This window comes from Xenopus tropicalis, chromosome 8 (assembly GCF_000004195.4).
Source record: "Xenopus tropicalis strain Nigerian chromosome 8, UCB_Xtro_10.0, whole genome shotgun sequence".
Classification (NCBI taxonomy): Eukaryota; Metazoa; Chordata; class Amphibia; order Anura; family Pipidae; genus Xenopus; species Xenopus tropicalis.
The window spans coordinates 1,525,123-1,539,201 of record NC_030684.2 but is presented as its reverse complement, the minus strand read 5'-3'; the positions used below and the strand labels follow the sequence as shown (position 1 = coordinate 1,539,201).

Below are 14,079 nucleotides of genomic sequence, written 5' to 3'. Positions count from 1 at the left end.
AGCTGTATTAATTCCTGTCAGGGGATCTCTGAGGGAGCACACAGCTGTATTAATTCCTGCCAGCTGATCTCTGAGGGAGCACACAGCTGTATTACTTCCTGTCAGGGGATCTCTGAGGGCGCACACAGCTGTATTAATTCCTGTCAGGGGATCTCTGAGGGAGCACACAGCTGTATTAATTCCTGTCAGGGGATCTCTGAGGGAGCACACAGCTGTATTAATTCCTGTCAGGGGATCTCTGAGGGAGCACACAGCTGTATTACTTCCTGTCAGGGGATCTCTGAGGGAGCACACAGCTGTATTACTTCCTGTCAGGGGATCTCTGAGGGAACACACAGCTGTATTACTTCCTGTCAGGGGATGTCTGAGGGCGCACACAGCTGTATTACTTCCTGTCAGGGGATCTCTGAGGGAGCACACAGCTGTATTACTTCCTGTCAGGGGATCTCTGAGGGAGCACACAGCTGTATTATTTCCTGTCAGGGGATCTCTGAGGGAGCACACAGCTGTATTACTTCCTGTCAGGGGATCTCTGAGGGAGCACACAGCTGTATTACTTCCTGTCAGGGGATCTCTGAGGGAGCACACAGCTGTATTACTTCCTGTCAGGTGATCTTGTCAGGTGACTAAAGGTTAGTCCGGCCCTGTCTCAAAACATTTTAAAATCATTTTTTTTATTCTATTTTATTATTTTCTCAGATCTGAAGCACCGGAAATATCCAAAGGAATTTAAAATAAACTCAGAGCAAATATTTATCCTGAGACTGAATCATAGGAAGAACAATTTCTTGTTGGTTTCAATCCACTAAAGCCCCTCCCCCCCCCATACTGTACTGTCTATGGGAATCACTATGGCACCCCCTACCCATATGTATAAATACAAATATACAGAGAGGGAATGTTCTGGGCACACAATAAGCTGTACCCCCATACTGTACTGTCTAAGGGAAACACTATGGCACCCCCTACCCATATGTATAAATACAAATATACAGAGAAGGAATGTTCTGGGCACACAATAAGCTGTACCCCCATACTGTACTGTCTAAGGGAAACACTATGGCACCCCCTACCCATATGTATAAATACAAATATACAGAGAAGGAATGTTCTGGGCACACAATAAGCTGTACCCCCATACTGTACTGTCTAAGGGAAACACTATGGCACCTCCTACCCATATGTATAAATACAAATATACAGAGAAGGAATGTTCTGGGCACACAATAAGCTGTACCCCATACTGTACTGTCTAAGGGAAACACTATGGCACCCCCTACCCATATGTATAAATACAAATATACAGAGAGGGAATGTTCTGGGCACACAATAAGCTGTACCCCCATACTGTACTGTCTAAGGGAAACACTATGGCACCCCCTACCCATATGTATAAATACAAATATACAGAGAGGGAATGTTCTGGGCACACAATAAGCTGTACCCCCATACTGTACTGTCTAAGGGAAACACTATGGCACCTCCTACCCATATGTATAAATACAAATATACAGAGAGGGAATGTTCTGGGCACACAATAAGCTGTACCCCCATACTGTACTGTCTAAGGGAAACACTATGGCACCCCCTACCCATATGTATAAATACAAATATACAGAGAGGGAATGTTCTGGGCACACAATAAGCTGTACCCCCATACTGTACTGTCTAAGGGAAACACTATGGCACCCCCTACCCATATGTATAAATACAAATATACAGAGAGGGAATGTTCTGGGCACACAATAAGCTGTACCCCCATACTGTACTGTCTAAGGGAAACACTATGGCACCCCCTACCCATATGTATAAATACAAATATACAGAGAAGGGATGTTCTGGGCACACAATAAGCTGTACCCCCATACTGTACTGTCTAAGGGAAACACTATGGCACCCCCTACCCATATGTATAAATACAAATATACAGAGAGGGAATGTTCTGGGCACACAATAAGCTGTACCCCCATACTGTACTGTCTAAGGGAAACACTATGGCACCCCCTACCCATATGTATAAATACAAATATACAGAGAGGGAATGTTCTGGGCACACAATAAGCTGTACCCCATACTGTACTGTCTAAGGGAAACACTATGGCACCCCCTACCCATATGTATAAATACAAATATACAGAGAAGGAATGTTCTGGGCACACAATAAGCTGTACCCCCATACTGTACTGTCTAAGGGAAACACTATGGCACCCCCTACCCATATGTATAAATACAAATATACAGAGAAGGAATGTTCTGGGCACACAATAAGCTGTACCCCCATACTGTACTGTCTAAGGGAAACACTATGGCACCCCCTACCCATATGTATAAATACAAATATACAGAGAGGGAATGCTCTGGGCACACAACACCATATTTTGCCTATTCAAATTCAAGAAAAATGCAAAAATGTCACCTTTGTTAAAAGAATTGTCACTCACTTGTCCAGAGGTTTAGGGTAGTGCTGGGCGGTATGACCAAAAATTTATATCACGGTATTTTTTTTATTATATCGGTATCACGGTATTTGACGGTATTTTTTTTTCCCCATGCATGATTAGGGGACCACCCCAAACACCCCCCCCCCAACCCCAAACACCCCCCCCCAACCCCAAACACCCCCCCATCCAACCCCCCATCCAACCCCAAACACCCCCCCATCCCCTTCACATAAATAAACCTTACGGGCCAGGCAGCCGCAGGCACCCCCGACAGCTCACAGAGCCTCCTGGCAATTTTTCTTACTATTTCCGGGTTGCGCGCGTGACGTCAGCGCGCACAACCCGGAAATAGTAAGAAAAATTGCCAGGAGGCGCCCACACCGGTATGCCGGTAAGTTAAAATTTTTTTATCATCTTTTTTAAAAAAAACGGTGTTCGGTATATACCGGTATACCGCCCAGCACTAGTTTAGGGTCACATGACTAAAGGCTCAAATTTAGTCCAAATAAACTCTGAAATCTAAAGTATTGGGGGGGGGGAGTAATCGGATTGCCATCTCCTCCATAATTGGGGAGGGTGAGAAAGTGATCTTGGGGTTATAGGCAAGTTACCCCGGGGGATACCGGTGACTTACCCCAGGGTTATATATAAGTTACCCCGGGGGATACCGGTGACTTACCCCAGGGTTATATATAAGTTACCCCGGGGGATACCGGTGACTTACCCCAGGGTTATATATAAGTTACCCCGGGGGATACCGGTGACTTACCCCAGGGTTATATATAAGTTACCCCGGGGGATACCGGTGACTTACCCCAGGGTTATATATAAGTTACCCCGGGGGATACCGGTGAGTTACCCCAGGGTTATATATAAGTTACCCCGGGGGATACCGGTGAGTTACCCCGGGGTTATATATAAGTTACCCCGGGGGATACCAGTGAGTTACCCCAGGGTTATATATAAGTTACCCCGGGGGATACCGGTGAGTTACCCCAGGGTTATATATAAGTTACCCCGGGGGATACCGGTGAGTTACCCCGGGGTTATATATAAGTTACCCCGGGGGATACCAGTGAGTTACCCCGGGGTTATATATAAGTTACCCCGGGGGATACCGGTGAGTTACCCCAGGGTTATATATAAGTTACCCCGGGGGATACCGGTGAGTTACCCCGGGGTTATATATAAGTTACCCCGGGGGATACCGGTGAGTTACCCCGGGGTTATATATAAGTTACCCCGGGGGATACCAGTGAGTTACCCCAGGGTTATATATAAGTTACCCCGGGGGATACCGGTGAGTTACCCCGGGGTTATATATAAGTTACCCCGGGGGATACCAGTGAGTTACCCCGGGGTTATATATAAGTTACCCCGGGGGATACCGGTGAGTTACCCCAGGGTTATATATAAGTTACCCCGGGGGATACCAGTGAGTTACCCCAGGGTTATATATAAGTTACCCCGGGGGATACCGGTGAGTTACCCCAGGGTTATATATAAGTTACCCCGGGGGATACCAGTGAGTTACCCCGGGGTTATATATAAGTTACCCCGGGGGATACCAGTGAGTTACCCCGGGGTTATATATAAGTTACCCCGGGGGATACCGGTGAGTTACCCCAGGGTTATATATAAGTTACCCCGGGGGATACCGGTGAGTTACCCCGGGGTTATATATAAGTTACCCCGGGGGATACCGGTGAGTTACCCCGGGGTTATATATAAGTTACCCCGGGGGATACCAGTGAGTTACCCCAGGGTTATATATAAGTTACCCCGGGGGATACCGGTGAGTTACCCCGGGGTTATATATAAGTTACCCCGGGGGATACCAGTGAGTTACCCCGGGGTTATATATAAGTTACCCCGGGGGATACCGGTGAGTTACCCCAGGGTTATATATAAGTTACCCCGGGGGATACCAGTGAGTTACCCCAGGGTTATATATAAGTTACCCCGGGGGATACCGGTGAGTTACCCCAGGGTTATATATAAGTTACCCCGGGGGATACCAGTGAGTTACCCCGGGGTTATATATAAGTTACCCCGGGGGATACCAGTGAGTTACCCCGGGGTTATATATAAGTTACCCCGGGGGATACCGGTGAGTTACCCCAGGGTTATATATAAGTTACCCCGGGGGATACCGGTGAGTTACCCCGGGGTTATATATAAGTTACCCCGGGGGATACCGGTGAGTTACCCCGGGGTTATATATAAGTTACCCCGGGGGATACCAGTGAGTTACCCCAGGGTTATATATAAGTTACCCCGGGGGATACCGGTGAGTTACCCCGGGGTTATATATAAGTTACCCCGGGGGATACCAGTGAGTTACCCCGGGGTTATATATAAGTTACCCCGGGGGATACCGGTGAGTTACCCCGGGGTTATATATAAGTTACCCCGGGGATACCAGTGAGTTACCCCGGGGTTATATATAAGTTACCCCGGGGGATACCGGTGAGTTACCCCAGGGTTATATATAAGTTACCCCGGGGGATACCGGTGAGTTACCCCGGGGTTATATATAAGTTACCCCGGGGGATACCAGTGAGTTACCCCGGGGTTATATATAAGTTACCCCGGGGGATACCGGTGAGTTACCCCAGGGTTATATATAAGTTACCCCGGGGGATACCGGTGAGTTACCCCGGGGTTATATATAAGTTACCCCGGGGGATACCGGTGAGTTACCCCAGGGTTATATATAAGTTACCCGGGGGATACCAGTGAGTTACCCCAGGGTTATATATAAGTTACCCCGGGGGATACCAGTGAGTTACCCCAGGGTTATATATAAGTTACCCCGGGGGATACCAGTGAGTTACCCCAGGGTTATATATAAGTTACCCCGGGGGATACCAGTGAGTTACCCCGGGGTTATATATAAGTTACCCCGGGGGATACCAGTGAGTTACCCCAGGGTTATATATAAGTTACCCCGGGGGATACCGGTGAGTTACCCCAGGGTTATATATAAGTTACCCCGGGGGATACCGGTGAGTTACCCCGGGGTTATATATAAGTTACCCCGGGGGATACCGGTGAGTTACCCCAGGGTTATATATATAAGTTACCCCGGGGGATACCAGTGAGTTACCCCAGGGTTATATATAAGTTACCCCGGGGGATACCGGTGAGTTACCCCAGGGTTATATATAAGTTACCCCGGGGGATACCAGTGAGTTACCCCGGGGTTATATATAAGTTACCCTGGGGGATACCGGTTGCATACGAGTTACCCGGAGGTTGCATACGAGTTACCCCGGGGTTGCATACGAGTTATATATAAGTTACCCCGGGGGTTACGGACAAGTTTTGCCCCAGGTTTTGCCCCATCCATTGACTTTTACAGAAACACAAAACAAAGACAAATCTAATTTGCTGCAAACAATTTGCCCCCGGGACAGTGGCTGAATTGCCCCCCAGCAGCGCCGGCCTGGGTACAACTGCCAGTCACTAAACACACAGTACCGGGGTTCCAGCCAATCAGGGAAGGCGCTGCACTGAGGAAGGTTTCGGGGCAGACAATGTAAGAAGAGTCGGGGAGCAACAGAAGGATCCATAGGGTTCCTGGGGCGCCCAGCGAGGGCTGCGATTGGCTACTCAGCGGCCCAATGGGAACGGCAGCCCAGTACAACTCAAAATGTTACATTCGGCCTCGACATAAAAACCAAAAACATCCTGGGAACCAACTTCTTCTACTAAAGGTCCAGGTCTCAGAAGAATAAAGAAGACCAACTGCACAGTTGCTAGGAACAGGCCAGTCTGTAACATACTAACAGTGATTCCCCTTCAGATTAACTGTACGTTACAGACTGGCCAATTCTAAGCAGCTTTGCAATTAGTCTTCATTATTTATTTCGTATAGTTTTTGAATTATTTCCCTTCTTCTGCCTCTTTCAAATGGGGGTCACTGACCCCGGCAACCAAACCCTATTGCTCTGTGAGGCTCCAGTTTTATTGTTATTGTTACTTTTTATTCCTTATCTTTCTATTCAGCCCCTCCCCTATTCATATACCAGCCTCTCATTCAAACCACTCCCTGGTTGCTAAGGTAACTTGGACCCTAGCAACCAAATAGCTGCTGAACAAATACCGAAATAATTAAAAAACTACAACTAATTAGTGATGAGCGAAATGTTTCCCCAGGCACAGATTTTTCAGCAAAGCGAAATGGGACAGAAAAATAAAAAATGAAGACCAATTGCAAATTGTCTCAGAATATCCCTCTCTCCATCCCACTAACAGTTAACTCAATGGCGAACGTACAGAAACCAACCCCTACGTTCCTACTGTACAGGGGTGGGACCCGTTACCCAGAATGCTCAGGGACCCCTTACCCAGAAGCCTCAGGGACTCAGGGGCCCCGTTACCCAGAAGCCTCAGGGACCCCGTTACCCAGAAGCCTCAGGGACCCCGTTACCCAGAACGCTCAGGGACCCCGTTACCCAGAACGCTCAGGGACCCCGTTACCCAGAACGCTCAGGGACCCCGTTACCCAGAACGCTCAGGGACCCCGTTACCCAGAAGCCTCAGGGACCCCGTTACCCAGAACGCCCAGGGACCCCGTTACCCAGAACGCCCAGGGACCCCGTTACCCAGAACGCCCAGGGACCCCGTTACCCAGAACGCCCAGGGACCCCTTACCCAGAACGCCCAGGGACCCCTTACCCAGAACGCTCAGGGACCCCGTTACCCAGAATGCTCAGGGCCTGGGCTTTTCCGTACGAGGGGTTCATTCCGTAATTTGGATCTCCAAACTATAATGGGGCTTATTTATTCATTTTCAAATTTGTTTGTTTTTTCTAAATCAAATAAACTCGCGTATCGAGTACAGGAATAAAAAAAATGACTTTTTCAAACATAAAAACTTGATTTTGCCCAGGGCTCCTCCCCCTGGGGCTCAGTGACGGTATTTGCCCCGCCCCCTGTTTATATTTACACAGACCGGTGCATTTAATGAACAAACCAAATTTACGACCCCCCTTGACTTCCCGAGCCGTTAGACGGCGAATTTTCAAATTCAAATTTTTGGAATTTTAGCACTTCGTAAATACCAGAGATTCGAGTTGAAACTTAATTCAAATACGAATTTTTCTTTTTTTTATGGCAAAAAAAAAACCTCAAATGGGGAAAAATAAGTCAAACGTTGATAAATCTGCTGGAAAATTTTTTTTTAAATCCAATTATTTTGCTCCAATAAGGGGTTAATGACATTGTGGGACCAATAGAAGGTTCCGGTTTATCATTACAGAGAAAAAGGAAATTTTTTGTAAAATCAGAATTACTTCCTTATAATGGAGTCTATGGGGAGGAGCTTCCCGTAATTCAGAGCTTTCTGGATAACGGATCCCCATACCCATAATACCTTTTATTTCATTTACCAACCACCAATTTTTAATTTTAAACTCAATTCAAATTTTTTCAAGAGAAAAAAAACCAAAAAACAAACTGCAACTTTTCCTACATTTACTAAACAACTAAAATTCCGAATGCGACAATTCACCAAATCCACATAGAAGCTCCTCCCCTTTCCATAAACGTCGCTCTTTTGTCTCGAAATGTTCGAGATTTCGCCGGTTTTGTCAGAAAATCGAGACATTTTCAAACCGTCGCGGCGACAATTCAAAAAGAGTCAGGATTTTCCAAGAGACAATTTGAAAAATCTTGGGGGTTTTGTTTTTTTTTTACTAATTTTTTGGAGCAAATTTTTTTTTTTTTTTAGTAAATATCAGATATTTGGAAAAACTGATTCTTTTTCATTTTCAAATTCAACTGAGAGTTTTAGTAAATCTGCCCTTTGGGGGCCAATAAGCTCGGGGCCTATACAGAGGGCCCCATCGCTATCCCGCAGCGTAACTGCCCCACGGGGGTAACAGCCCCATTAAATAAAGCAAATACAAACAATTTGGTATCAATTTTTTTACATTTTCATTAAAAAAAATAATTTCATAAAATTTCAGTAAATTTCATTTTCTAAGAAATAAATTATTTCAACAACAATTGAATTAAATTTCATGTTTCCTGCGGGGGGGGGGATTCTCATGCAAAGGCTCATGGGAAAATCAACTGCCACAAGAATTCAATATTCCACATTTTTTCTGTTACCCAGAATACTGAGGACCTGGGATTTTCCGGATAAGGGGGTCTTTCTGTAATTTAGACCCCCTACCAATAATTAACCCAATAGGATCATTTTGCCCCCAATAAGGGGTAATTATATGTTGGTTCCCGTTAAGTACGAGGTTCTGTTTTATTATTACAGAGAGAAGAATGAGATGGAGTCTATGGGGGAGGGGCTTCCCAGAATTCGGACCTTTCTGGATAGCGGGTCCCCACACCTGTACAGAGAAATAACGCCAAATACATGGAATCCAAAGCCCTGAATCAACCTCAGTTATTTAGAGAAGTTTCTACTGAATAAACGTGAGAATTTACGGAAAAATAAACAAATTCTAAAATTTCGGCAAAAAAAAGTGACATTTGATGAAATTTGAATTTATACAAATGAAATACAAACGATTTTGCGAAAACTGGAATTAGAGAAAAACTGACATTGGTGGAGTCGCCATTGCGCCATTTTACCAAACACACCGCCGACCAATCAGAAGCGGAGACAGACGCCCCCGGCGCTCTAACGCGGGAATAAACGAATAAACAGGAAATTCGGGGGAAATTTTTGCCACTGAGATGAAAAAATGTCAGATCGAAGGAATTTTCATTGGGAAATTATTTTTTTTTCCGAGCTAAAACGCCGCCAAATCCTCGCACGTTTCACGCGGCAACAAAACCGGGGAATAAAGTAAAATCCGAGGATTTGGCGGCAAAACAACCGATTTCCACAAACAAATCACATTTTTTTAAATTTGAATTCGAAACGAAAAGAGCGGCCGCGTGACTCTCAGGCCCCGCCCCTCGGCTGCGCCAATACTCCTGCTTTTTAATTGGAGCCCAGGATTCTCCTCTCGGATTGGATGAAATTCCCGTTCAATGTGGGAAACAAACCTTTCCCCAGGAAACTTTAGCCACTGCCCAACGTGGGCCACAATCAGACAAAACACCCCGCCCCCTGTGTGACCAAACCCCCCCCTCGGGCACACAATGCCAATGTCCAGCGCCCAAATTTCCCACCAAAAATCCCATCAAATAAGAAAATTTGCAATTAAAATTGGGGAAGGGGCGCCCCCCCCCCCCCACAGCTGGGCGTGGCCTTTGCAATCAGAACAAACCATGACATTTCTGGAGGGGGGGGGGCAATTTTCCAATAAGATGTATAAAATCCATATTTGGCTGAAATGAGTGCAATCTGCTGCCCCTTGTGTGCCCCCAGCCCCCCCTCAGCCCCTGGGGCCCCCCCAACACATTTGACAGGAAAACTAAATTTCATCTGAAAAATAAAATGAAATTGTGTTGCCAGAAATTGAGCCTTTGTTGGCTCTGGGCAGTGACTGCGATGCAATTGGTCTGGGAATTTGGGCTGAACCCCCCCCTCCCCAGATCCAGCCCCCCCCCCCCCTCCCCCAGGGGAAGGAAATGAAACTTGAAATATTTTCTTGCAAAATGGTAAAAAAAAAAATAATTCTTTTTTTTCGAATTGAATTTGTGCGATTTGGGGAATCCCGCCAGCAGGTGGCGCTGTCTAATGAGAGAAATCTGCTGTTTGGGAAAGAAAAAAATTGGGAGAAAAAAAAATTGAGAAAGAGAAGTGAGGCCTGAGCTGGGGGGGGCAATATGGGGGCAATATGGGGGGCAATAGGGGCTATAGGGGGCAATTGGGAGGTTTCCCAGGAATGGAGGGATATGGGGGGGGGGGGAGCCATGGCTGCCTGGGCTTTTGTTTTCCCTGCGGTGCCTCAGGCAGGGGGGGGTCTGGGGCAGATAGGGAGCACTAATTGCCCCCCAGCCCGGGCAGGATATAGGGGTGCAGGGAATGAGAGAGAGGCTGCCCGTACCCCATGCACCCCGCACACCCCCAGCCGGGGGGGCAGATAGGCAGCCGGGGGGGGGGAGGGTATCAGTGGGACGGGGGGGGGGGCGCTTACCTTCCCCGGGGGGGGGGTGTCGGGCCGGGCTGGGAGCGCAGAGTCCCGCTTCCCTGGCAGCTTCGGCCCGGGAGAGTTTAGCCGATGTGGGAGGGAGGGGCCGCCGGGGGGGAGGGGCCGCGGCAGGGGGAGGGGCCAGCGGGACGGGAAGCGCGCACTCGCACACTCACACGAACCCGCGCTGATACATGAACCCGCACGGATACAGCTACTCACATGAACCCGCACCTATATAGCTACTCACATGAACCCGCACTGATACATGAACCCGCACTGATACACTCACATGAACTAATATATGTCTATACTCAAACTTATGTGCACTTATACTCACTCACACTCACATACACTCACACTCACATACACACACTCACACTCACATACACACACACTCACATACACACACTCACACTCACATACACACACATACACACATACACACACTCACATACACACACTCACACTCACTCACACTCACATACACACACACATACACACACTCACATACACTCACACTCACATACACACACTCACACTCACATACACACACATACACACACTCACATACATACACTCACACTCACATACACACACTCACACTCACATACACACACATACACACACTCACATACATACACTCACACTCACATACACACACTCACACTCACATACACACACATACACACACTCACATACATACACTCACACTCACATACACACACTCACACTCACATACACACACTCACACTCACATACACACACTCACACTCACATACACACACTCACACTCACATACACACACATACACACACTCACATACACACACTCACATACACACACTCACTCACACTCACTCACACTCACATACATACACACACTCACATACACTCACACTCACATACACACACTCACACTCACATACACACACTCACATACACACACTCACTCACACTCACATACATACACACACTCACATACACACACTCACTCACACTCACTCACACTCACATACATACACACACTCACATACACTCACACTCACATACACACACTCACATACATACACTCACTCACACTCACATACATACACTCACACTCACATACACTCACTCACACTCACATACATACACATACACACACTCACATACATACACTCACACTCACATACACACACTCACACTCACATACACACACATACACACACTCACATACATACACTCACACTCACATACACACACATACACACACTCACATACACACACTCACACTCACATACACACACATACACACACTCACATACATACACTCACACTCACATACACACACTCACACTCACATACACACACATACACACACTCACATACATACACTCACACTCACATACACACACTCACACTCACATACACACACATACACACACTCACATACATACACTCACACTCACATACACACACTCACACTCACATACACACACATACACACACTCACATACATACACTCACACTCACATACACACACTCACACTCACATACACACACATACACACACTCACATACACACACTCACATACACACACTCACTCACACTCACTCACACTCACATACATACACACACTCACATACACTCACACTCACATACACACACTCACACTCACATACACACACTCACATACACACACTCACTCACACTCACATACATACACACACTCACATACACACACTCACTCACACTCACTCACACTCACATACATACACACACTCACATACACTCACACTCACATACACACACTCACATACATACACTCACTCACACTCACATACATACACTCACACTCACATACACTCACTCACACTCACATACATACACAAACTCACATACATACACTCACACTCACATACATACACTCACATACATACACACACTCACATACATACACTCACTCACACTCACATACATACACTCACATACATACACTCACACTCACATACATACATACACTCACTCACACTCACATACATACACTCACTCACACTCACATACATACACACACTCACATACATACACTCACTCACACTCACATACATACACTCACATACACACACTCACATACATACACTCACATACATGCACTCACATACATACATACATACATACATACATACACTCACTCACACTCACATACATACACTCACTCACATACATACACTCACTCACACTCACATACATACACTCACTCACATACATACATACATACATACACTCACTCACACTCACATACATACATACACTCACTCACATACATACATACATACACTCACTCACACTCACATACATACACTCACATACATACACTCACATACATACACTCACATACATACACTCACATACATACACTCACATACATACATACATACATACATACACTCACTCACACTCACATACATACTCACACTCACATACATACACTCACTCACACTCACATACATACACTCACTCACACTCACATACATACACTCACTCACACTCACATACATACACTCACTCACATACATACATACATACATACATACACTCACTCACACTCACATACATACACTCACATACATACACTCACATACATACACTCACATACATACACTCACACTCACATACATACATACACTCACTCACACTCACATACATACACTCACTCACACATACATACACTCACTCACACTCACATATATACACTCACTCACACTCACATATTCACTCACACTCACTGTGCCTGGCCCAAATCCTTACAAATAAGAGGGAGCATATATATTATATATTCCTACTGGGTCCTCCTGCTGAGCTTTAGAACCTATCACAGAAGTGGAGGATTGGAAGGGTTACTTTTGGGGGACAGCTATGGTGGTGCAAACAGGGGAGTCATGAGGGACGTGGGGGTGCTAGAGGCGGGGCAAGTTATGATGATGGATAAAGAGACAGAGACTTTTCTTCTGTCCTTCAGGGTTGAAACGATGGCAGGAAACCTTATTGGGATGAGAACAGAAGAGTTGGGGGGTCCCCAGTGACCCCAATGGTTAGTATTAGAGTAGAAAGGAACGATGGTAAGAAACCTTATTGAGATAAGAACAGAAGAGTTTGGGGGTCCCTAGTGACCCCTATGGTTAGTATTAGAGTAGAAAGGAACGATGGTAAGAAACCTTATTGAGATAAGAACAGAAGAGTTTGGGGGTCCCTAGTGACCCCTATGGTTAGTATTAGAGTAGAAAGGAACGATGGTAAGAAACCTTATTGAGATAAGAACAGAAGAGTTTGGGGGTCCCCGGTGACCCCTATGGTTAGTATTAGAGTAGAAAGTAACGATGGTAAGAAACCTTATTGAGATAAGAACAGAAGAGTTTGGGGGTCCCTAGTGACCCCTATGGTTAGTATTAGAGTAGAAAGGAACGATGGTAAGAAACCTTATTGAGATAAGAACAGAAGAGTTTGGGGGTCCCCGGTGACCCCTATGGTTAGTATTAGAGTAGAAAGGAACGATGGTAAGAAACCTTATTGAGATAAGAACAGAAGAGTTTGGGGGTCCCTAGTGACCC

At 46.0% G+C, this 14,079-nt stretch overlaps 1 protein-coding gene across 3 annotated transcripts in view; it reads right to left on the bottom strand.

Annotated features, from left to right (window-relative positions):
• Window positions 1-10,669, bottom strand: part of znf618 (zinc finger protein 618) — a 53,109-nt gene extending 42,440 nt beyond the window's left edge. Inside the window, exon 1 of one of the 3 annotated variants that reach the window (XM_031892013.1) lies at window positions 10,496-10,669. The gene's annotated coding sequence lies outside the window, so the exon portion shown is untranslated. The remainder of the gene's footprint in view (window positions 1-10,495) is intronic. The other 2 variants (XM_031892011.1, XM_031892012.1) reach the window with 2 other exon arrangements.
• Between the last annotated feature and the right edge of the window lie 3,410 nt (window positions 10,670-14,079).